The following is a 24,386-nucleotide window of genomic DNA, read 5'->3' on the forward strand; positions in this document are numbered from 1 at the left end:
TACAGGTGATAATTGGGGAAACTGTCTTGATAATGGGTGAGAAAGTTCAAAGACTTGTTAAGTCCTTGTTGGTAAGTGTCGAATTTTAACATGAATGACAGTTCAGAGGATTCCCTTTCAAGTGCAGATGTAAAAGGTCTTTGTAGCAGAATGCAGGTGGCTAAGTCATTTAGAGAGTGTCCTTTCTGGTTAAAGTGGCAAGAAACTGTTTTCTCTTTGTGATCTTGTCTAATATCTGTTTTGTGGGCATTAATCCTTTGGCGAAGTGTCTGAGATGTTTGTAATTTACAAGTATCAACATAGATATTAGAGGTTAACACACTGGTTTCCAGATATAAATGTGTCAGTGTTCAGTGAGGCCTGGGACCTTGACGTAGACTGACGCCCGGTGTACCTGTGTCACAACTACATTGATTTCAGTGGTTTTACAGCAGGGACAAATTCTGTGCTGACATACTATTCCTTTTATCACACAGGCCATTTCCTCAAGGAATTATGCACTGTCTATCATGATCATCTGCTTGTCTGATCTACTGCACATAGCAAGCCACACAGCCTCACCAACCCCCTTTTGCAACAGATCCCTAACCTCCAGCTGAGTTTCAGATGTTCTCAAATCATGATTTAAAGATGCTAAGTTACATAGTATCTGCCTCTTACTCTAGTTTAAACCTGCAACTGATCTGTGCCCCATGCTGCAGAGGAAAGCAAAATAAAACAGGGTCTGGCAATCGGATCCATGGGAAAACCTCCCAACCCCTATGGCTGTCAGTTGGACCCTGAGCATTTTGGCAAGACCTAGCAGCCAGACACCGGGGAAAAAATTCTCAGTAATAACTTAGGCCTGGTCTACACTGGATCAGGAATGTCAGCTCAAGGTACACAACTTCAGCTACGCAAAATGCAAGATGCATAGCTGGAGCAGGCTTACTTTAAACTGTGCCTTGGTGGTATCCACACTGCAGGAGGATGACAGGAGCAAACACTCCCATCAGCTTCCCTTACTCCTCGCAAAAATAAGCGTTCCAGACACTGGGGGGAGGGGGCTGCTCTCAGCGTTTGATTTACGGGTCTATACTACATCTGCAAAATCAAACGCCAGAAGATCAACCTCTAGAGCATTGATCTTCTGGTAAGTATAGACATGCCCTTACAGCCCTCGTCCTTTAACGTCCCATTACCAGTCATCAGAGATATTTGCTACAAGCAGTCACAGATTGGCAACTCTCCATTACAGGCAGCCTCATCATACCATGCCTTACAACTTACCAAACTTAGTCTTGAAGCCAGTTAGGTTTCAGCCTCTACTGCTCCCCTTGGAAGCTGTTTCAGAACTTCACTCCTCTGATGGTTAGAAACCTTTGTCTAATTTCAAGTCTAAATGCTAGCCTGGCACTTGGTTCAATTCCATGATCTGTCAAGTCACTTTGGATATGTCTCTATCATAGAGTTCTTGTAGCAGGTGAGCAATCCAGGTTCATATGCATGCTGCCTGGTGAACTTGTACTGAGACAGCGAGCTTGCACTGAAGTCTGTTTCACTCAGACTCCTACTATTGTTACCCATGTTAGCCAGATTAAAGTGAGCATGGATATGCCTACCTGCACTACAGTTATACCCCAGACTAACACGGCTACATTTCTATCACTATTCTACAGTTATACCTTACTTTGTGATGTAGATGTACCCTTCAAATCACAGTACCTCAGTTTCCTACCTTTAAAATAGGGGTTGGTCCATAATATAACAAGAATAATGTTTGCAGGGGGGAGCATTCGTTTTATTTTTGTTTAATCAAGTACAAAATTGTATTAATTTATACATTCTATTAATTTTCCACTATTCGCCCCCACTACAGTTAGGGCATGTCTAAACTATATTCCTCTTCCAAAAGAGGAATGTAAATGAGGCTGATCAAAAATTCAAATGAAGCGCAGATTTACAAATTTTGCGCTTCATTTGCATAATTGCAGGAGAGCAGTTTTTCGAAAAAGAAACCAAAGTCTAGACATGGTTCTTTCCAAAAAAACCCAACCCTTTTTTGATAGAACCCTGAAAAAATGAGGTGTATGGGTTCTTTCGGAAAAGGGTTTTTTTTTCCAAAAGAACCCTGTCTAGAATACAGTTGCTTTTTTGAAAAACCCTTTTTTCGAAAAAGTGCTCTCCTGCAACTATGCAAATGAAGCGTGAGATTTGTAAATCTGCGCTTCATTTGAATTTTCGATCGGTTACATTTACATTCCTCTTTCGGACAAGGAATATAGTTTAGACATAGCCTTACTATCTATTAAGTAAGTGACCCCAAAAATCTCTACAGTGCACAGATATCTACCAGACAAAGCTTTCCTTTGAACTGGTCTTCTAATGGTCATCCTTATATTAAGTCTAGCACTGTGAAAAACCTGATTTCTTTCTAATCCTAATTTCCTGTTAATTGCTATTTATATTTGGAATTTTTTACCTGTTAAAATTTGCTTTGATGATGAATTGTTTATAGAATCACTCTGAGTCAGTGAAAGCAAGAGTCAGCACTCCTGCTTTTGAAACAAAGGAACATTAAAATGCATTCTAGCTGGAGGTTTCTGTCTATCTAACGAGGTCTACAATACATAAAGGGCTTGCTTGTCTAGCCTGCTTCTTTAGCAATGAGCTATCCAGCATCTTGTCTTTACAGTGAACTACATCTCTATCTTACTTTATTTGATTAATGTAAATGATTTACCTTCAGCAATCAGATTGTTTGCCAGGGTAGTCATTATACGGTGACAGAGATTACTCCTGTACTTAATCAAAAAGAGCAATGATTGATACTCTGTCAGGTTTGGTCTTTAATCAGTGAAGCTTTCCTCCAATCATCAGCCATTAAAGAGTCTCGTTCATCTGATTAGCTTGGGGGCATTGGACTTAAAAAAAAAAAGAAATGAAAAAAATGAACTGCAGAATTTTTGTCCCCCTATACAGAAATGACTGCTGTTGCTTTTTCAGCTTTTTGTTACCCCATAAGCATTTACATGGGAGTGGATGACCCTGGGTGTTGGGAATGGGACATAACCTTTTACTTCTACTAGGCTATGTCTACACTGCACAGCTATTTTGGGATACTGAAAGTATCCCAAAATAGCTATTCCGCATCTTTTGAGCAAGCCTGTTATTTTGAAATATAATGGGTTCACTATTCCGACATCCCTGTAAAACTTGTCCCACGAGGAGTATGGGATGTTTCGGAATAATGCTCTATTTCAAAATTTGGCACAGTGTAGACAGCTATTTTGAAGTTACCCCAAAGCTATTTTGAAATTAACTCAAAATAAGGAACATGATTTGCGTAGTTCAAATTACGTAACTTATTTCGAGCTATTTCGAGCTATGGGTGCAATGTAAACGCAGCCTTACAGATCACTGGTTGAACTTAGGCACAAGTCAGTAGTAACCAAAAGTCATAACCGTCTAATGGTTCCTTGGAGACATAATTGAAATGAGATGGGGCTCACAGCCCAGTTCCCAGAGGACAATGTGGCCAATAATGTTGTCACCTTTTTACTCTTGTTTCCAAGATCTTTATGGATGCAAAAAAAGGACACACCAGCGGAAGAAGCACAAAGACTATAAGCCATGTAGAATGGCAAAGGATAAAAACCTCTTAATGAAAAGCAATCACCTCTAACAAATTAAATATACAAATGTATTTAGCAGTGCACACCTTGCTGAGTCTTCCTGTCTTGATCAGTCAGGCTAACAGGGCTCCTTTCCTTCCAACAACAGCAGGACTCTCTTCTTCTGAAGCTCTAGTACTTTAACTTTGGCTACACAGGCACTCCAATCCAGCTGCTCCTCCATGTCCAATTCCACTACAAGGAATCAGAAGATCCAGCTCCACCCTTCTTTGGCCTCCAATATGACACAAATCTATCACTATATTATCCTCCATCTCAGTCAACTTCCTATTAAAATGTTTATTTGGGCTTTCATTTCCTCTCACACTGGCTACTGTAAATTAAGGCATGGGTGAACCAAGTAGGGAAGATAACTACTTAATTTCTTTAAGAAAGAGATTTGTAATTTAGTGCAGGGCACACAGCAAATAAGCCAGCACACACGTTAGGCAGCATGCTCTCCGTTTTCTTATTCGACAGGAAAATGGTGGAGGTCTCCCACACTATATGCCATGAAACTATACACATTCCCAGCAATTCTTCACGAGCTTCCAGTGTCCCCATACTGATGAATTACAGTGTCAGTTGAGCTTAAATTGGACTGTCAGAGAGTGTAGAATAATTACAGAGGAGCACCCACAAAAGGGGAATCCAACTGTAGTTACCATGAACGGTGACATGTAGTTCTATATATCTAGACTTCTATTCAGAACCAGCATCGCATCAGTATCATACCCTTTCTGTAGTTCTTTGCTGTTGGAAGTGTTTACATGAAACATAAATCTCTCTGGGTATGTCTACACTGTCACCCTAGTTCGAACTAGGGTGGCTAATGTAGGCATTCGAACTTGCAAATGAAGTCCGGGATTTAAATATCCCAGGATTCATTTGCATGTTCCCGGGCGGGCGCCATTTTTAAATGCCCGTAGTTCGAACTACCTGCCCGCGGCTACACGTGGCACGGACTAGGTAGTTTGTATTAAAGCTCCTAATTCGAACTACCATTAAACCTCCTTGCAGGAGGAATAACGGTAGTTCAAATTAGGAGCTTTAGTTCGAACTGCCTAGTCCGTGCCGTGTGTAGCCGCGGGCAGGTAGTTCGAACTACGGGCATTTAAAAATGGCACCCGCCCGGGAACATGCAAATGAAGCCCGGGATATTTAAATCCCGGGCTTCATTTACAAGTTCAAATGCCTACATTAGCCACCCTAGTTCGAACTAGGGTGACAGTGTAGACATACCCTTACAGACCTGTATAAGGTAGCTGCAGGTTTCTCCCTATCTGTCAGGGCAGGAGACTATGCCCCCTTGCTACAAACCCTCTGGGAGCCACTCAATTCAGGGGAAAATTAGCTAGGAGTTAACTGGTTCTTTCCAGCAGCTGGGCTGCACAACAGGGAGTCTACCTGCTCAGGGCCCTCAGTCAATGGACAGTTCTGGTCCATGTCCATTCAGAGCAACACAGCAGTTCAGGGGGAATCAGCTCTTGGGTGGGAGCAACATCCAAACCTATCTGACGTCCTAACTGAGGAGGGCACCAGACCAATACAGGCCTCCTGTCCCAAAGGCTGGGGCAGGGCAGCCACCCTTCAGGGATGAAGTGGCCAGGGTAGAAGGACACAAGCCCTCCCCATCCACTGCGTCCCAGCCCAGGACCCTAACAATAGTGGAGGAGATTGCCAGTGGGTCAGCGGGGATCCACCCACAACATGCTGGCCAGCTAGCAACCAGTCACACAACCGAATTCTATTCAGATTCCCTGGCTCCTTCCTTAACTCCCCATTCTGAGGTACCTACATTCCTGGCTTGTCGTTGGTCTCGCTCAGGTAAATGGCAAGTGGCAGCTCCAACAGCTCCTTAGTGTTTGGTTGCTCCAGCAATCCTTCTGGGTCTCCGGCACTATAGCAGCCTCTGTCAGGTCTGGGCTCCAGCAGCAGGGGAGAGATGTCCTGCTCCTCTAGTGGCTCTCCTCCAACTGAGCTAGAGGCTTCTCTTTTATAGTTCCAATTCCTGTCCCGCCTCTTTGCTTCTGATGGGGTAACTGAGGATGTCCCAGCTCTGTCCACCAGGGGGCAGACATGGGTCTCTCCTAGTCCACCATGCCCCCTTGCTACAGCCTGAATTCTACTTTTGCACATGAATCATGCTGGTGATGAATGAACACCCAATGGTCCCCAGCAGCATGAAGAGTGGCACCAGGTCCACCAAATGGGGATGGGAGGGGACAAAGGGCCCTTTGGTTCCTGGCTGCTGCCACTGGTACTGTGGCTGAGGCAGCAATCAGAATCATGTGCCTCTTTAAATCTCCACCGGAGCCCCAAGTGTGTGCTCCAGGAGGTGCTAAGGGCTGGCAGGGAGTGTGTGTTGTGCAAACCAGGCAATGCTAAAGGCTGGCTGCCCCAACCCCACTTCTTCCGCCCAAGGCCCCTCCTCTTCTAGAAGCATAATTCTGTCGGCTCTCCTGAGTGGCAGCGTAGCTCTGGAAGTCGCACCTTAAATGGTAAATGCCTCTAAGGACCCCAAGGGAGCACAGTATTCAGTGGCATTTCTATTTCTCTCAGGGCTGATTCTCCTCAAACTTACATCACTATAAATCAGAAGTGGTTCCACCATAGTCAATAGGGTTACACTGGTGCAAAACCAGAATGAGCATGATGAGAACTTGTATTCATCACCAGTTCAAATTCCACTAGACTTACGTTATGAGGGCTCTTGGGACTGAACTAGCAGGGGATGCTGCTGGCTAAGTGTGAGATACATCGGTGAAGGATTTGAGTCCCAAGACTGGAACAGCATTGCAGACTCTAGCTTGGGTTTGAATACACTGATGGAGCTACCCAGGATTCCAGCACTGGAAGAGATGAGGCCCCTGCTGATCAAGAGTGTGGTAGAGTTGAGTTGAAATGTTTGGACAAGCATACGCTGTCCTCACTCCTGGTACTTGACAGTGTGTTGGGGTAGGAAGGCAAGGCATGACCATGCATGCTTCTGATACATCACATCTCTAATGCTGCCAGCTATGTTAGCCTGCCTTATAGCCCTTCAGTGCAGACAGCCAAAGTATTACTACTGCGCTCCCCTATCCACCTTCACAGGTGTGTTGGGAGGAAGGGTGGCTTGTATTTGCCCCATTCTAGGGCATTCACACAAGTCCGGCAAGAAGTTGGCTCAGTGCACTGATATGCACGGCAACGAGGCATTTCCCTAGCTGAATACCAGTTTCTACTCTTGGGTCTGTGTTAATGGAGAGAAGATGTTTGGACACCTTGAGATTGGTAGGTTTTTTGCTTTAAAGGGAAACGGTTATTTGACCGCAGGGTGAAGGGGACAGACCCAGCTGTAAATTTAGAGCCGATCTTTTTGAGAGTTGATATATGGCAGTGTGACAGGACATTTGCCCTGCACTGGCCCTTTAAGGGCAAAAACCCCAGCCCTGAGTGAGGGCTGAGTGAAGCCCCAGCTGAGGTAGCTCTGCTAATGAGGGCTCAGCTGGGGGCTGTATAGAGAACTGACTGCTGTTTTGGAGAGAAAGCAGTAGGGACCTAACTGCCAGGGAAGCAGGAGGCTTTCTGGAGGTAGAGAGATGCTGGGGAAGGAAGGCAGAGCTGGGGAAGCTCTGGCCAAGCAAGTTCCCAGGTTGCAGGGCATGAAGCAAGGTCTGAGGCTACTAGGGCTGTAGAGAGGCAGCCATGGGAGGCAGGGGCAGCAGGTCCACCTCCCTTTGCCAGTAATGAGTGGCCATTACAGACTGCAGTTTGCCCCTGAGGCAGGGGCTAGATCAGTGTTTCTCAACCTTTTTTTTTTTTTTTTAATAAAGTACCCCTTTTCAAAAAAATACCCCCCTTTTTAAAAAAAATCATTATGGCTATGTCTACATTGAGCATTCTTGTGCAAGAAGATATGCAAATGAGGCCTGGTGATGAATATCGCTGCACCTCATTTGCATACCTAATGAGCAGACATTTTGCACAAAGGGCTTTTGCACAAGAAGGACCAGTCTACACTGCTCCTCCTTGCGCAAAAACCTCCTCTTGCGCAAGAGCACTGCTGCCTGAAAATAAGCAGTAGAATGGCTCTTGCACAAGTGTGGGGTCTTGTGCAAGGAGAGTGTAGACTGCTCCTTCTTGTGCAAAAGACCCTTGTGGAAAAATGGCGACTCATTAGGTATGCAAATGAGGCGTGGCAATATTCATTGCCGCACCTCATTTGTATATCTTCTTGAGCAAGAATGCGCAATGTAGACATAGCCCATAAGTACCCCCAGTACCTATAGTTTTCAGACACAAACTTTTTTTCTATGATTGCAATACATTTCTATCATTGCAACTTAATTGTAGCTGGGGGCAGGGGGGAAGGAGGATGAAATTTCTGGGTGTAAAAAGTACAAAAATAATAAAGCCCTGTAAAACTTAAAACAAACATTCAGTTTTCTCCAAATTTCAGTTGTCCTGACATACCCCCGACTTCTCTCAAGTACCCCTAAGGGTACTCGTAACACTGGTTGAGAAACACACGGGTAGATGAAGACTGGTAGTGGGTCACTGAGGAAAGGTGGGTACAGAAGAACTGGGTATTCCCTGGGGTGCTCAGCTGGGTAAACAACACCTCCCCCAGAAGGGGGGCTCAGACAGTGGAGTGGGCACTGCCAGAGGGCAGTGTCCTGAAGAGGACGCTGTAGACAAAGAGAAACATGGGGCGTCACCAGCTAGAGGGAGGCAGCCAGCCGGCCAAACAAGCTAGTTCCCAGGACTGCTGGCTGGAGGCACTATGGTGGTGAGTCGGCCCCGTGACAGGCAGATAGAATTTAATCACTCCAACCGTACTCCCACTGCTGGGATAAAAAGGTGATTATGTTTAGAAAGAGAAGCATGATTTTTCGATCATTGTAATTGCCCAAAACAATGACTATACATTGATTTAAAGCAACCTGAAATATTTTTAAGGCCAGAAAATAATATAAACAATGTGCTGGTCTCCTAGGTGCTGTCATTCAGAATTAAGAATGGGCAAGATGAAATCTAAACACATGGCTCTGCTGAGTGGGTGAGGAATAATCAGCTCATTCAGTGCTAGCTGGGTGGGTGGAACCCAGACTGAGACAGCAGTGAAGGAACATTATTTCCTCATGCTTCTTGCTTGAGGACCTCAGTGAAATGAAATCAGGGAGACTCAGTCTAACTCCTAGCGGACAGGCGTCTGAGTCTCTGCTTACTTGCATAGGGTGAATCAGGAACAATTCCACTGAAGTTAGTGGAAGTAAGCTGCAACAAGACTAATAGGAAAACAGAATCATTGTCTGGAAAATGCTGAAGTCAATGGAGCTAGGCGGATTTATACTAGCTGATGATCTGGCCCCCAGTCCTACCTACAAAAATTCAAACTCACTACAAACTAATATTATGAATTTATATTGCAGTAATAGCTAGAGACCTCAGCCATGGGCTTGCACTGGGTGCTGTACCTACACAAAGCAAAAAGAACCCTTGCCCCAAAGAGTTCATACTCTAAATAAAAGACAAAAGGAGGATACAAATTAGTGGGTGGTACTAAAGTCCTAATAGTCTTCTGTCTCTAATATCCCTAGAAGTGTTGCATCCATGTGAGGATATGAAGCAGATATAAAGGCAGTGCATGAGATGCTTACATTATGGTTGCCAGCAAGATTTTAGTCTGTAGGGCTGTCACGTTACCGGAGTTTAAGGGAAGCAGCCAGGTCACTGCTGCGCCCATGGGGGAATGTTTGCCCCAAAAGTTGGTACGAAGGGGGCCATGTGAGGTGTCAAACAAAAGCTTACTTTCTACTGGTTCTGTATATGCTCTTCATATATTGGTATAATGTCTGTGTGTGGAGTTATGAATATGTACTCTGTATGGAGACTGGAAGTTTCTCTGTATGTGGTTGAGCAACGGGCTCAGCCTATGGACATGCTAATTAGCAAGGCTCCAGAGACAATAGGTCTCTTAAGTACCAGAGACCCACCTATGAAGGAATCTAGGTGCCTGGTTAGAGATCAGGTGACTCTCCCAGCTTGGAAGAGGCCAGGAGGGGGGATAAATAGGTCATGTGGCCGACTCCATCTTGGTCTCCAGATCGGCTTCTGACCCCAAATGCGGCCTCGCAGGGACTCACAAGTCGGGAAGAACTATGGACCCATCCTGACACAGGATGTGCAACAAGGACTTTTAATCCAGCAGTTATAACATCTCTGCTGTGAGCCTACATCGAGAACTGGGAGATTCGATGCATGTAATGTAGGATACTTTAACAACCTTACTCTCATGCTTTTCGTTCTTTTAGTAATAAACCTTTAGATTATAAAGGATTGGCTCAGCGTGATCTTGTAGGTAAGGTCCAGAGGGTAAATTGATCTGGGATCTGTGGCTGGTTTCTTGGAACTGGACAGAACTTGTTCGGGGAAGGTGAGATTGGGCTCTAAAACCCCTCACCTGTGTATGAGGCCCGGGGCCAGCTGGGGCACAGATATTGCTGGGGTGTCAAAGGGGTTTTGCTCATGAGGCCACTGGCTGGCTGGGCCAGCAGCTGGAGCACTCTGGGACTGTTTGTGGCCTATTTGGGAGGGTCTCCAGTCTGGGGGCTATAGAGCGCCCCGAATTTGAGCAATTCGCCCTGAGCAGACGCCCTCAGTGGTGCCCAGACCCGGCCCAGTCTGTCACAAGGGCTGTCAGGCTAGCCCGGACATACACTATGTAGAACACCAGTTCTACAAAGTCAGTGAGATAGTTTTCTCTAAGGTTCTCTATAACCTGTTGTGACGGACCAGGACGTGTCTGGGCACAGCTGAGGGCATCCGCTCAGGGCGAATTGCTCAACTTTGGGGCTCCTTACAGTCCCCAGACTGGTGACCTCTCCAAACAGGCCACAAACCAGTCCCACAGAGCGCTTCAGCAGCCTGCCTGAAGCCTCACGAGCAAAACCCCTCTGAAACCCCAGCAATATCCGTGCCCCAGATGGCCCCGGGCCTCATACACCAGTGGGGGGGAGGGGGAGGGGGGGAATCTTAGCACCCAATCCCACCTACCCCGAAGAAGTTCTGTCCGGTTCCAAGAAACCAGTCACAGATCCCTGGTCAATTTACCCTCTGGATCTTACCCACAAATCACGCTGAGCCAATCCTTTAGCATCTAACATCTAAAGGTTTATTATTACAATAAAGAAAAGCATGAGAGTAAGGTTGTTAAAGGATAGTACATTACATGCATCAAATCTCCCAGTTCTCAATGCGGGCTCTAGCAGAGATGTTACAGCTGCTGGCTTAAAAGTCCTTGTTACACATCCTAGGATCAGGATGGGTCAACAGTTCTTCCTGGCTCTTCGATCCCTGCACTGCTGCCTCTGGGATGAAGTGCTGAGCTGAGTACCAAGATGGAGTCGACCACCTGGCCTATTTATCCCTCCTTCCTGGTCTCTTCTTGGCTACAGCAGGTCACCTGGCCCATGGCCTATCCCTGTGTTCCCTGCTGGTAGCCCTTAGGTATGAGTCACCACTCCTGAGGTGTGTCCTTGGTCTATAGAGGGCTATTGTTCCAGAGCTTTGCTCGTTAGCATGTCCATAGGCTGAGCTGCTTTGCCCATAGTTCAACCACATATAGAGAAACATTTGGTATCCACACAAAATACATGCTTATAACTTCACATACCGACATTATACAATCACATGAATAGCATATATGGAATCAGAAGAAAGTAGGCTTCTATTGGACACCTTACATGGTCCCCTTTGCACCACTTTTGGGGCCAACACCCCCCCATGGGTGCAGCAGTGATCTGGCTGCTCCCCTCAAAATCCAGTAACATGACACCTGTTAGCCATCAAATTGTTACTGCTTCCCACTTTTCAATCAGCCAAGGACAAAATCTAGGCTGTATGACAATATTCAAAATGAGACACACAAAATAATTATTTATGTAAGAAACTTACAACGTTGTGGGAATTGTCCCTTTTTTGTAAATCAACTGTTTCTATAATTGCACTCTTATATTCTTTATTATTAAAATATCTTACTCTTTTTAAACACTTTTCATCAGTAGATCTCCAAGCACTTCACAAAGGAGGTTAGCATCATTATACAGCTCTTTTAAAATTTTCCAACGGAAAGCTTTTCTTTCAGGGTGAGGTTAGAAGTGCTTTGGAGGATAGGGTTAAAATTCAAAATGATCTGGGCAAACTGAAGAAATAGACTGAAGTCAATAGGAAGAAAATCAATAAGGAGAAATGCAAAACACTCCATTTAGGAAGAACACATACAAAATAGAAATGGCTGCCTAGGAAGGAGTACTGTAAAAAGGGACCTATAGTGGATCACAAGCTAAAAACATGCCAATAGTATAACACTGCTGCAAAAAAACCAACCATCTTTCTGGGACGTATTAGCAGGAGTGCTGTAAACCGGTCACCAGAAGTTTAATGAGCACAGATTACCAGAGTTGACTTGAGTCCCACGACTTGAACTCGAATCCGACTTAAGTCGCCTAGGTGACTCGACTTGAGACTCGACTCGGGTTCATTGTTTGTGACTTGAGACTCGACTTGAGACTTGCTAATTTTGTTAAATTGACTTGGTGAAAAAATTGTCCTAAAATGCCGATACTGATGGCTTGTACAAAAGCGACTTGACATTTTTAAAATTAAGACTTGGGACTTGACTCGAAAGTGACTTTAGGGACTCAAGACTCGACTTGAGACTAGAACTGTAGTGACTTGAGACTCGACTTGGACTTGACAATGACGACTTGAAGACAACACTGCTGATTACAATGGAATATCTAGAGCACATTAGTACTCTGTGTAAATTAGACCTTCACAGGAGTATTTTGTCCAGTTCTGAGTATACCATGAGTGCAGGGGACTGGGCTAAATGACTGCTCAAATTTCTTTTCATCCCTATGATTCATTTGAATGTAATGTGGGAAGTGCTGAATTTATACCAAAAAAGTAAACTAAAATTGAAACCCCCCCCTTAATTCTGAAATGTTCTATTTTGATATTTTTTAATGGAAGATTTTGATTTTTTTCTTTTGAAAAAAACCTATTGTTTAGAAATTTCACTCAATTTTAAAAAAAGGTTTAAAAACCAAACAATGACCCATGATATTTCAGCACATATCCATTGACTCAACACTTCCCCTCCCCCCCTTGAATATTTCATTTTGGTAGGAAATTTTTTAATTCTTCATTTTCTTTCTGATCCGGGACAAAACACATTCTGAAGTAATGGAATATGGAGTGAAGTGGAAAGTCTCATGAAACACACGGCTCTAATTTCTAAAGTAAATAAATGCTGAAGTAAAAGTGAGGGATGTCAAGTTTGTGTGGAAGATAATATCTTTGGCACTAAAATGAGCACTGTATTTAAAATGAAGAAGGACAAGTGCAAGGTACAGCTTACTTGCACAACATGAATGATAGCAAAACATTTAGAAACAGATTTTTTATATGTGTGCACATGAGTGCACAGCACTTCAGAGCATATAGATCACTGCTATACAAGTGTAAACCCAGGGTTCAGTGCACACATGCTTGCATGCTGGGGTACAAGCCCAATCTTCATGTGCACAGTAGCCCATTGCACATATCTAAACTCAGGAGCTGGAAAAGTGCATCCTTAAGATGCAAGTAACAAGGCCTTTGGGGCACATGCATATATGAATCACACATACCTGCTACGGTTCTTGAGCCCCTTAAAATTGAGAGCTGTAGGAGCAAGCACATGACCTACAAGAAGCCAAATCTCTCTCAGAAAGGGGCAGCAGATCAGAGAGACCCAGGGTGAGAGAAATTCCATAGTAGCCAGGAAGGTAATAGTCATCCACTCTACCCCATGTGATGGTAGGATTTGGTTTTACTATCCCTCTGTAGATCGAATCTTAAAAAAGATTCCCAGGGGTGGTGGTGGTGATGTTACTACTGTCCTTTCCATCTTATTCCATTGCCACAATTTAAGTATAGCCTTCTCCACACTCGTAATCTCCAGCCTGATTCTGGCCTGCATATTTATACCTGCCTCTGGAAATTTCCACTACATGCATCTGACGAAGTGGGTCTTTGCCCACGAAAGCTTATGCTCCAACACTTTGGTTAGTCTATAAGGTGCCACAGGACTCCTCACCGCTTCTCCACACTGTTTCAACTTAACAATATCCCTAGCACTTCTCAAGCCTGCTATTTCACAAATCATTTACTGTTATCAGCCTATTTACCATGTTTATGCTTAATATGTAGGTAAAGAAATGGAATAAATTCAGAATTGTGCTCTTCAGTATTTCATGGATTTCCCCACCCAACACATTGTGAAGCAATTTTAAATAAACTGCTACACCCAATAAGAAGCGGGTGTATTTTTCTGTAGGAGATGTTGTAACATGTGCTTTTAAAAATAGCATTAGCAAATTTTTCCTTCGCTTTGGCATTTATTGCTATTGGCACCAAATCTGGGCTTATTTTCTTTATGGCTGTCACTTACCTTCATGAAGTGTCAGCAAAATGTCTGTGAAAGAGTAAAGGATTCATAGCATTCCAGCAAGCTTGTTAGTGCCTAGTAGATCAGGGTGAACTATTTGCAGTGGGGCCCTCATCTCAGCTAGGTTCTCTTGGCTCTACTCTAATAAAAATAAACAACAACAATAAATGGGCCTAATTCAGCAAAGCATTTAAGCATGTGCTTATGTTCCCACCCCCAGTTAAGCAAAGCCGCCTGGGTGAAATATTCAGTAATATTCAGCATTGACTTAATATTTCATCAAAATCTATGGTAAAATGCCCATCAACTTCCATGGAATGAGGATTAGGTCGGTGCTGAGTGCTTCGAAAAATTCCATCTTTAAGAACAAAACTTTAAATGCTTTTCTGAATCTGGGACAATACTAGCTCAGCAGGCTACAATTAACTCAATGTTAGGTGGTAGTATCAGGAAATACCAACTCAGTAATGGAGTGAGGTGAGAGACTTTACCACAGCTCCATCTTAAAGCACAGCATGGTAGCAAATTATTGCTTTTAAGTGCAATGCTATGTGACATGGTTTGGATTGTCGTTGTTGGATCCTGCATTGTAGCAGGCTGTGACGTAGTGGGGGTACTTGCTGGGCTGTGGTGACCCCTGCTGTCTGGAGCAAGACCCAGCAGGGAAAGCCTCACTAGGCAGAGGTAATGCCAAACTTGTTGAACCAGTGGCCAGACACCCCCCATGGAGAGGAACAAAGGAAGGTGGAATGCTGCCCTGGCTGGGGGGCAAGGCTGGAAGAGGGTTAGTTAGTTCCTGGCTGGAAGGCAGGGAATAAGGAGCTGGGGAGGGGGCTGGGACTCCCCTATCTCAAGGGGGGGCACTGAGGCCTCTTAGCCCCAGTTCCTGTAACCAGATTACATCTGTGCTGCACTGTGCTGGAGGAGCAATAAACCACCCTCAATTCCACTGGCTGGTGCAGTCTGTTTGTGCCATTTCGGGGTGCAGGAGACGGGGAACCCCCAACGCGCCGTCACACAGGCACACCAATGATGCTAAGTTTGAGTGGAGCATTTCAGGGCAAGCTCAGAATTTTCATTGTGGCTTGAGGAAAAGAGTGCCAACTGAAATCTCTGGCTATCACAAAGCATGTCACTGACACCATAAAGCACTGGTTCCACCGAAAAAATAATCCAGGTTGCTGCACACTTGGTCCTTTAGTTTTATTGATTGGTTTTCTGCATTCATTCTAAAGACAAAGGAGTTTTTTTAGTGCAAAAATGACTGGGGAAAAATAATTCAGGATAACATATTTACAACTTTTAAAGTATATACATGAAAGAGAAATGACTATTGTTTTATTGTTATTACTACTCATAATTTTTAAATAGAGTCACTAAAATACACACAGAAACTAAAAACCTGAGCAGTATACAAAGGAAAAGTTTCAGCTTGATTTCAGATCAGCAAAACTTGGGGCATAATTTTGCTAATACAAATACAGACCCAGAGAAGCAGGCTGCTTGTTGTGGAGATGGCGGACAGTCCAGGGAATAAAGGACTGTGCATTCAAACTAACCCAGCATTTTTATTGTTTTTAAAAGATATTGCCAGTATGAATATGCGATAAGCTAGATACCCAGACACCATAAACACTGGAAGAATGTCCACAGAGAGAGCCCAAACTATTAGCGCAATTTAATAAAATGAATCAGCACCAAATAAAGGGAGAACTCCAAGGACATTTAAAAACAGAGTTTCAAACTCATATAAAAGACTGACAAGGCCTTTTTTCCAAAGTCAGCTTCAAATGACTTTTTTCCAAAGTCAGCTTCTTACCAACCACCACAGGACATACCACACTAACACCAACCCTGGTACCTTCCCTTGCAACAAACCCCGTTGCCAGCTTTGTCCACATATTCATTCTGCTGATACCATTATTGGACCTAACCAAGTGAGTTATAAGATCAAGAACACATATTCCTGCGCATCCAGAAATATAATCTATGCTATCATGTGCCGAAAGTGTCCGTCTGCTATGTACATTGGACAAACATCTCAGACACTTCGCCAAAGGATTAATGCCCACAAAACAGATATCAGACAAGATCACAAAGAGAAAACAGTTTCTTGCCATTTTAACCAGAAAGGACACTCTCTCAATGACTTGACCACCTGCATTCTGCTACAAAGACCTTTTACATCTGCACTTGAAAGGGAATCCTCTGAACTGTCATTCATGTTAAAATTCGACACTTGCCAACAAGGACTTAACAAACATTTGAACTATCTCACCCATTACCAAGACAGTTTCCCCAATTATCACCTCTAATACCATTAACTCACAAACATCCCACTCTCCCTACCTCTAATATCATCAATTCACAGACACTTACCTTCCTTCCTCCCCCCCCCCCCCCGCATCCCCCTCCTGTTCTGCACTGTGATTTGTCCTTTTCATATTTGTTCATTTTTTTAATTGTATCCTTTGGTATATATGGTTGTGACTACTTTCTTCCACTATTTGATCTGAGGAAGTGGGTCTGGCCCACGAAAGCTCATCATCTAATAAACCATCTTGTTAGTCTTTAAAGTGCTACATTGTCCTGCATTTTGCTTTAGCTTCAAATGTGGCACCCACATGTTTTATGAATGCAATCAGGCAGGTAGGTCAGTTCTGGATGAAATCCTTCTCCCCCTCTTTACACCAGGTGAAAAGGACTGTTTGTAGGGAAATGTCCTTCTGACTTACCAAAACACACCCCATCCATTTGCTTTAAAATGGTCAAAATTGAAGGATACGTTATTTGTCAGCTTTCAAAATTGTGCTTTCCTACTTTAAATTCACAAGTAGTTGTGCATGCAAAGACGGTATCTGTGCATTCATCTCAGTTGTGTTCACTAGCTAAATGCTTATGGTGAGTTTCTCTAATTGGTAAAGTACAGAATTAGCAATTCAGGTGGAGAGGAAGAGGCTAAGGTGGCTTTAAATCACCTTTGCCTCTTTATTATGATGTACTGCTTAGCGGCTCCTGGTTCTAATTAGTATCTAGATACTTACAGTAAATGGTCCATGTAACAGTAGTATCTGAACAAATCCAAAACTTTAACCTCATTGGACTGTTATGGGAAGTACTATTATTATCCCTGTTTTACAAACAGAGAATGAGAATTTAAGTGAAAGTCACCCAAGATGCCCAAGGCAGAGCCAAAGATAAACCCAGATCTTCAAAATCTCTATCCAGTCTCAAACCACAAGGTCGTGTTACACTAGTTAAACCAGTGGATACGGGGGAGAGACTGTAAAGAAACCAGGAAAAAGACCAGGAAGGAAAAACAGAACAAGTGAAAATGCCTGGACAGGGAGGACATAATCAGTAAACAACTAGCATCAAAGTAAACATTAAGAAAAATTCAGAAGTAGCTGAGATTAGAGATCTTGGAAGACTTAAGCCACTGATACAATTATAGTTCCAATTTACAAGGATATGAAGAGAGCAAATAGACAGCAGAATTTCGTACATACCATCTGAGCAGAAGGATTTTCACATTAAAATGATAAAACTGAATCCCAAAAGGTTTAAAAACTCATCAGTGCAAAAGGGAAGATTTCCAGTAGCTGGATACAACCCGAGATTGATTGGGCCAGATTCTCATTTATGGGTATGTTTATACTCCAGCTAGGGATGTACTTCTCAGCTCAGGTAGACAGATTCACATTAGCTTTGCTTGAGTTAGCACACTAAAAATAGCATTGTAGCGGGACCAGCATAGTCATAAGCTCAGCTAGCTGCATGTGTACAAACTCACCTGGAGCCTGGTACATAGTCAAATGGTTAGCCTGAGCTGCTGTGCCACTCACAGCACACTGTTATTTTTTGCACACTACCTCGAGTAGAACTAGTGCATATTTGAATTGCAGTGGCAGTGTAAGCCCCTTTAACAACACTGTGGCAGTACTGAAGGACTACAAAGTGATTGGAAATATAAACCTTCTGTACACTGCCAGAAAACTGTAACGGGGACTTAGTGTAAATGAAAATCGTGTCCATTAAGTGGTAAGAACCTCATGTTGTGACATAAATATGTAGCTGCATCTAGGGATGTAATAGTGTAGTCAATTAATGGATAAGCAAAAGCTTATAGGTTAAAGCTATAGACTACATGTATTTCCTCCCCTCCCCCTTTGCCAGTCAATTTTTTAGCAGGCTGGCCAGCAGCTAGACTAAGTCCTGGCTCATGCCATATTCAGGACCTATCCTTGATGTGGCTCTGCATTTAAAGTGCATTAGGAGCCAGGTGGGCAGGCAGCCTAGATCAGTTCCAGCTCGCACAGGGTCTGGGAGCTCAGCCCCGCCCCTTCCCCCGGACCTCATGTTGTGCAGACGGGGGAGGGGGTGACAGGCAGCCGGTCCGCGACGGGAGCTGGTTTTTAAACTGGCTCCCCTCATGGACCACCTCCCACCTGGCACCCTGCACTGGCTGCCAGCCTCATCCCTGGGGACTATAGAGTAGTCGACTGATAAAAATTCATGAGGTTAATTGACTATTCAATTGACCGATATTTAACATCCCTAGCTGCATCGCAGCAATCATAACTTAGGACATACCCAAACATAACTGTTTTAAAAGTTCATTTTGTATATGAAGCTGACCTTAAGCCTACCTTCCAGGTCTCGTATAGACCTGGCCAAGAGAATCTGACTGAGCATCTAAGGCCAGGTCAATACTAGAACTGGAGTGTCTGCTTAAGTTATGCAATTCCAGGTAGGTGAATAACGTAGCTGGAGTTAACATATCTTAAGCTGAGCTTGGTGCAGTCTTCACAATGGGAGGCCAATGGGAGCAAATGCTCCTGTCAGCTTCCCTTACTCCCTGTGACTGACAAGAGTACCGGCACCAACCAGGGATGCCCTCAGCATTGAATTTAGCAGGTCTTTACTAGACCCATTAAATCGAACACCAGAAGATCAATCTCTGGCACATAAGTATAGATGTGGCCTAAACAACTAAGTGGGTAGAAATCAGACCTAGAGAGAGAAACCAATACGAATCCTAAAGAGCAAATTTTCCCAAAGAACAAATTTTGGAAGGATGTGAGAAATGGTGAGATGAAAGGAACAAAGCAGTAGAAGTGAAAAGAAAACATGTGAAGATAAATTAATGACGACCGTAGGTTTATGTATCCCTCTTCCAACAATAAATATGCTAAGATTAAAAAAAAATCAATATTTATGAACAACAATGTGCAAAAAGTAATCAAGGTTATGAAAGAGGCTTTGGGGAGGTATAAAACATCAGACAGCAAGAACTGGAGAGGTGACAGAATGCAGCCAAGAGTATAAATAAGATAAGAAAGGCTGAGGTAGAGAAAGAAAGGAAGATTACATGCACATTTAAGATAAATAGTAGAACATTTGTCAAGCACATGAAGAATGAGATGTGTTGGTGAAAAATGGACTAAAACCCTTGAGACATCTAGCATGATTTATCAACAGTAGAAAATGATACTGTTAAAATACAGTTTCTGGCCAATGGGAGCTATGAGATTGGTGGCAAGGCAGCATGTGAAGCCTGTCTCAGAGACACATGGCCCTGCAGCCAGCTTCTCTGAGCAGCGTGCGGGGGCAGGACAGGCAGGGAGCCTGCCCGTGGCTCCCACTGGGCTGTAGGCTGGATCCAGTGGCTTGACAGGGTCTGCAGGTTGTATTTTGGCCACCCCTGCTCTACATGGTATTCCTCTTTTGGATCAGAAAAAGTACTAAAAAGTATGGTGAAGTCTGAATGTAGCTCTGCGTGTTATTGTGTTAATTGCACCCACATTGGGAAGGAGACTGAGCTGTGCTAATATGAATTTTCAATGTTATCAAAGGAGTAAAGATTTCCTCAATACAAAATAACATTTCATTGTGTTGTGAGAGTACAAGTTACAGAGCCAAGTAAATGACGTGCCAAAAATAACTATGTTCACAGAATGGCCAGAGACAGCTTGTTTTTATTGCATTCTTATTTTAAATCCTTGGAAAAGGCAATTCATCGAGAGAATGAAAATTACACAAAATTCTCTCAAAACTTCAAAGTCCAAAATGCAAGCTGTATCCTTTAGATGAGATTGTTCGCCTATGTCCTATGACACTGTTTGTGTTATCTGACTAGGTGAATGAAACATTTATACGTCTCAGAGCAGTAGCCATGGTAATCTGTACTTTTTAAAACAATGAATAGTCCTGTGGCACCTTAGAGATTAACAAATATCTAGGATCATGAGCTTTCGTGGGTAAAACCCACTTCATCATCTATAGATAGTATATATCCTATACATTTGTTAGTCTCTAAGGTGCCAGAGGACTACTCGTTATTTATAATAAGGTTTTTGTTGCACATGGCAATGCAGATTTCCAAGAGCAATTGAGAACATGAGTTTAAAATTTGCTTTGCTCTGGGCTGTGCATGAAATGAGAATATGCAAAGAGCTCAAACGCAGCTGAAACTAATTTGTTTCAAATATTCATGTGCATTTACTTCTAGTATTGCCTGAGCTCAAGCAAGTAACCTTTGTGACCCCACGTTATTATGAGACAAATCCTTACTTAATGTAGTACGAAGCAGAACAAGCAGGAGACCTAGAACATTTTAGATTTAGTTAAGAAGAGTCCTTGCAGGGTAACAGAAAGGAGATCAAGAGTTCAACAAAGCAGAGAGATTTCATTTTTATGAAATAATGGAACAGAAAAGCTGTATACGTATTGTGGGCTTCAGGGAGACGCAAGACAGAGTTCTGCTCCAGGAGGTCAGTGACATGGAAATGATGAGCGAACTGCTTGAATGAATGAAGGTTAGTTTGGATAGAGAAGACAATGTGAACATAGATAGAAATAATTTGAGATGGAGCAAGGTACCCAGTGGAGTATCATTGAGGCTCCCTATAGACATCAATTTTATTCATTCTGGACCCACTCCAAAGCCCACTGAAATCAATGGAAAGATTGCCATTAGTTTCAATCTGCTTTGGGCGTAGTCTTTAAAGAGTGTCATCATTTTAATAATCTCCTAGGCCCCGATTCAGCCAAGCACTTTAGCATAGGCTTACTTTTAGATGTACCTTTAAGTCTCACTGAGGCTTATGTGCTTTGCTGAATAGGGATGGACTACTGCAATGGGGCCTTCAGCTCCTAATAACTCCAAAAATATTGTCCAAAAAGGGGGAAGGAGGCAGGAGATTCCAAATGGCAGCCTGGATGTTTTCCCAAATGAAGCAAGTAAAATTTTAAAATATGCCTTTCAAATACATGATTCTATTCAGATGCTTAAAATAAATAATAACATGTATTAATGTAATAAACAATAATAAAATGTTTTAATGATGCACAATAATATCACCAAAGATAAAAATTAAAAAGGAGCAAGAAACAAGTAAAATTATATCACTGTAGGTGTCTCAGAGTAATTGGATATATATTTTTATAATAGTCAAAGAGGGCACAGGGAAAGCATGCTGATGATATCAAGAATCAGAACAATAGCAGGCTTTTATATTTAACTGAAGGTTTTTTCCCCCCGGAACAGAAACAGTCCCTGCCATATTGCGTTCTTAAGATACAAGACAGATCCCTGTTACTGTGACAGTCAGAGTAGCTTAAGGACTTGCTCTCACCTCTGTTTATTTTGCAGGATGCTAATAAACCCCACCACTTCCTGCTGCTCTCTACTCTCCTGTTGACTGCTGATTTTAGAAACTTCCTTCTCCTCCTCCCCTCCAAACATCTACGTACGATACCTGGAAAGTGGGGCACATCTCTGCTTTATTAGCTAACACAAGAGGAGGGTGAACAATCCAGCAGTAAAGAAGTATATTGAAAGGAACAATGGGAAAACATCCCCTTTGGCAAGGAAAGTGTCTCAAAGGCAGCACAGCAATAAAGAAGCAAGTTTCTCCCTCATCCATCCAGTGCTGATCTTACTGCCATACTGGGGGGCAGAGAATGATGACTGTTTGAAGAGACCACAATTAAAGTGAGACACTGCACAGGTTGCCTTTGTATGGAGGTATCTTTCTACTTAGATGGATATCCAGTCAAATGAACACACCCGTGCCCTGTGCATTCAGGAGAGAAACAACAGAATTTGGGTCTCTGGTAATTACAAAATAGAGCATGCTGGTTTTTAATGCCAAGTGACATTTTTATTTCCACCTGTGCCTCAGGGACTTTACCTATCCCTAGACATAATAGTACTTACCTACCTCCCACAGTGTTTAGAAAATTATTTAATATTTTGAAAGTACTTTGAACAACTAAAATATTATCCAGTACAAGTACTCACTATTCTTAGCATTGCAGTTCCATATAAGGAATTACTCCTTTTTAAAAAATATATAAGTGGTGTTATATCTTAGTTTTTCCTATACTAATAGCTTAGAGATAATTGACCAATTCAGGTATAGTTTCTGCACCTGATTTACATTTCTGTCTATTTAACTAGCATAAATAACTGGTCCCTAAAAACATAATAGAATACCAGAGGGGATGCTCCTATCTCCTTTTTTTCTACTGCTTGACTCTGCAGCTATAAGGCTGGGATGATCTGTGATAATAGTTTCAGTCTAGACAGGGCGCAGTATGTCCTCTCACTGCAGAGAAATGAAGACCTGAGGCAGTCTGTAAATCTCATAAACTCTTGGGTTATGAGGAAGAACTGAAAAGGGTAGAGCAGTGTCAATTATTTAGTGCCCACTGCACTAAATGGCAATTTTAGCAGAAGATGGATTATCAAAGAGTTCAGTGGTCATACTTGTCCCGCTGAGGGTTCAACTATGGTCCATAATCTCTCATTTGCATTTTAAATTTAACAGGAGGGTGGCAGATGTCCAAAGAGAAATTTGCACCCACAACATGAGTAGCAAAGTTCCTGCTCCCTCAACCACAGGATGTTCCTTTTTGGTTCTCCAGGCAGGGCTGCCTACTTATAGACCTCAACGGTCCCAGTTTGAACCTCAGCTCTGACAATGTTCAGGACAAACAAAGTGGACTAAATTCTTTCCCTACACCATTTGTATGCCAGGACCATAATAAATCAACTCACTCTGGTGGAATAACTCCTGATTTACACTGTCATAGCAGAATGGAGAATTGGGTCTCCATTGGTCATGAGACCCTATTTTAGGTTACAGCCCAATCAAGAGTCTGGTCATCACATGGTATATTAAGTTTTAAGAATTTTAAAGTCTGAGAGACTGCAATCCAATGAAATAACACTCTTCTCTATTTAAAATAGACTTTATCATGGCTATTTTTGTTTGCATTCCCAAGCAGGCAGACATTTAGTTGCAGAGTTTCCCCCTTGTAGTCCATAGTTCTTCAGGCAACCGAAAACTCATTGACGCATGTGCACATCCCACTGCCTGACTTAGCAGCACTTTTTGGCTGGAGTTTGCTTGAGCAAGAACATCAGAACTGGACCCTGCAAAGGAAAATACTCTTCATTTGAAATGTAAAATGCAGCTTCTAATGTTCAGCTCACAGGATGGGTTGGGGTGTCTAGAAAGGATTCTCCTTGCAGGTATATTCAGAGTTCTCTTGAGTAAAAGAGATTGGTCACTCTGCTTCTGCTGTCCATTTGGACTTGTTTGAGCCTGGCCCAGAGAACAGGAATATCTCAGCTTCTCCACAGCTGACTACGATTTTCCTACATAGCAACTCAACAATAGATTTTCCTATTCCCCAGGCTGCAAATTAAAGTGCTGTCTTTATGAAGACTAATATTCTGAAAGAGCCAGATAGTAGGTTCTCCAGAGAAAGGCCCAACAAAATAAAATATCAGCTATAAAATAGGCTCCTATTGTGGACACGTCAGGAAAACTTCAGACTTCTGCTTTTACCATTCCTTTTTGAGTCACTGGCTGCAGGTCACAAACTGTGATTGTTCTTTGTTACAATCATCATCAAGATCTCAGGTAAATAACATTCTGTCTGATCCCTTCAAATTCTAGGAGACATTGGGCTGGGATTGGTCTTGAGTAGAAATCCTACATTTTTGAAGCAGGTCTAAGCCTGCCGCCTTATTTGAGTCTCTCCCACACAGAAACCAATGATGCATGTTGCAGCTTTATTTCTGTCTGAGGCTGCTCGTTCTTCAGCTGGAATTTCAGTGTTAGGCAATTTAAAACAATTTCACAGCAGCATGAGAAATAGGGCCTGTTTCTGAAGCCTGCTGAAAACTTCCATTGACTTCCATGGGCTATGGCTCAGGCCCATATTGAAGAAATATACAA

The 24,386-nt window shown here is 42.9% G+C and overlaps 1 long non-coding RNA gene across 5 annotated transcripts in view; it reads right to left on the bottom strand.

Annotated features, from left to right (window-relative positions):
* Window positions 1-24,386, bottom strand: part of LOC142818856 (uncharacterized) — a 244,659-nt gene that overhangs the window by 118,756 nt on the left and 101,517 nt on the right. The gene's annotated exons all lie outside the window — the stretch shown is intronic.

The sequence above is a fragment of the Pelodiscus sinensis genome, chromosome 18 (genome assembly GCF_049634645.1).
Source record: "Pelodiscus sinensis isolate JC-2024 chromosome 18, ASM4963464v1, whole genome shotgun sequence".
Taxonomy (NCBI): Eukaryota; Metazoa; Chordata; order Testudines; family Trionychidae; genus Pelodiscus; species Pelodiscus sinensis.